The 2,071-nt window shown below is 36.4% G+C and overlaps 1 long non-coding RNA gene across 1 annotated transcript; it reads left to right on the top strand.

Annotated features, from left to right (window-relative positions):
* Nucleotides 1–204: 204 nt before the first annotated feature.
* LOC104961912 (uncharacterized) lies at nucleotides 205–1,807 on the top strand. Its single transcript, XR_800151.1, has 2 exons — nucleotides 205–628; nucleotides 752–1,807. It is a non-coding gene; the product is annotated as an uncharacterized lncRNA (long non-coding RNA).
* Nucleotides 1,808–2,071: the final 264 nt, after the last annotated feature.

Below are 2,071 nucleotides of genomic sequence, written 5' to 3'. Positions count from 1 at the left end.
GGAAAAATATATATGTTTTGACAAGCTTTGTTCAAAATACACATTTCTTAGTTTGCAATGACCACAGTGTTTTATGAAAGAAGTCATTGTCTTGTCTGAACGTGTTGGGTCTCATGTGGAATTACTTGCAGCTGCATGAAAATAAAAAACATAACTGTCTACTAAACTTAACTTTTGTTATGCATCACAGTTATACAAAATTAGCTCATCTACCGTGTGTTAAGCTGAATGTAAAGCAAGTCAAATCAAAGTTCTAAAAAAACACTTTTAGAGATGTCGTGCAGCTAACTTCCAAACCTAATGACTGAAGCCTCTGTCACGCCACACACCCATTTCTGTTGAAAGTCAGATTCTTTCTTTTTTCTCTCCTCTGGCTCCACACAAACAACTCTTTTTAAACCACACCCAAGGAGAGTAAAACGGTCTGGGTCACATCCCCCACCAGCATTTGGATCCAGGCATCAGCCAACCAACGTATAACTCTCATTTACTCAAAGAGCAAGAAAGAGACACCATGGAATCAGGCCAGAACCGTGCTGTGGTTCCAACTTACCTGGGATGGTCCATTTTTAACACCCTCTGCTGCTGTCTGCCTCTAGGAATTGCTGCCATTGTCTGCTCCTGTAAGGTGAGTTAATTACATTTCCTGTTTTTTCTATTGTTGGCAGGTTTGTTTTAAATGCTATGATTATTTAAACTTCAGTCAAATACTTTTTCCTAACAAATGACTTCTGACACTTGCTTTTCAAAGGCAAAAACTGCCAATGCTGTTGGAGAATCAACTGAAGCTGCAAGTGCATCAAAGACAGCCAAGACCCTAAATATCGTCGGACTTGTCCTTGGAATAATTATGATCATCATAATCGTCGCGATCAAAGCCACTCAGAAGTGAAGACAACATTGATGAGGACTGTTTTTCCAGCACATGAGTTGGAATTTCAGCACTGCCTATGTTACTTTAACCTTCCCATCCCCCACACACGGGACTCCCTAAGTATAAACAGATGTAAGAGAGTGTATGTGCGTGTGTGTGTGTATGTACTGTATGTGTAAAAACACAGATTCGATATGTGTTTGTATTTTTATATCTTCTGATCAAGAGCCCATACAGAAATGCCACGAGTAAAATAAAAATAAAACATCAAGGAGAACACTGTTTTGTTGTCAATTTAATTTAGTATCAATTTAAGGGTCAGGTTAGAATTAAAGTCTTCAATCAAATCAGGGAAATCTGAAAACCTTTAAAAAAGAAACAGAGTTTTTATATATGATTGAAAATAATAGTACATAGTAAAGTTTATTTCTATAACTGGTGTATTTTTAAACTTTCATATTAACATTCCACAATTACGGAAGCATACACGTCCTGAGTTATATTTAACCAATTTATTTTTTCTCTGTGGCCTTTGTGGGACAAATATTACTTTGCATTCTGATTTTAACACTTTATAGAGTAAACTTTGCCTTGTTACTTATTGTTGCAATGATCAATAAGTAGATGTCAGGTCATACATTTTGGTAAAGCGACTTCATGATGTGTAACATTTATGTGTTTAAACAATATTTTTAATCAAGGAGAATGCTTGCAAAAAGAGTTCTTAAAACATTGAGCACACAGTGGCATGCTTTTTTTCTCCGTGGAAGGAAGGAAGTTCTTGTAATGCAAGGATTTTTATTCTGTCTTTTTGGAGATAAATGTTTGTCTGTAAAACATCTGCCAATCCTTAGGTCTTCTTCTCTGTGTAAAAACTGCATTTTCCTCAGCCTTCATCTCTGAAGTGCTTAAAATAAAGAATAGATTTTGTGAGATGTCTTTGTCTTCTTTCCTAGAAGAATTTTCCTTACACTTCAGAGCTCTTGTCCCTTAAAAGTGCTTATTCTTCTGAAGATCCTCCACTTCCTGATGCCATAATCACAAACAGACACAAAAGAGACACACAAGTCAGCTCTTGTTAGTCTCCGACACAGAAAAATGGTATACTGCAACTAGTGAACTGACAGACAATACATGAAAGAGCAATCACTCTGAGAAATCTTAAAGATACATTCTCAACGCTCAGTGGAAAACAAT

The sequence above is a fragment of the Notothenia coriiceps genome, unplaced genomic scaffold (assembly GCF_000735185.1).
Source record: "Notothenia coriiceps isolate Sejong01 unplaced genomic scaffold, NC01 NC01_scaffold00033991, whole genome shotgun sequence".
In the NCBI taxonomy this organism is placed as follows: Eukaryota; Metazoa; Chordata; class Actinopteri; order Perciformes; family Nototheniidae; genus Notothenia; species Notothenia coriiceps.
Note: the sequence above shows the minus strand (reverse complement) of the source record. Positions and strands in the feature narration are given on the sequence as shown.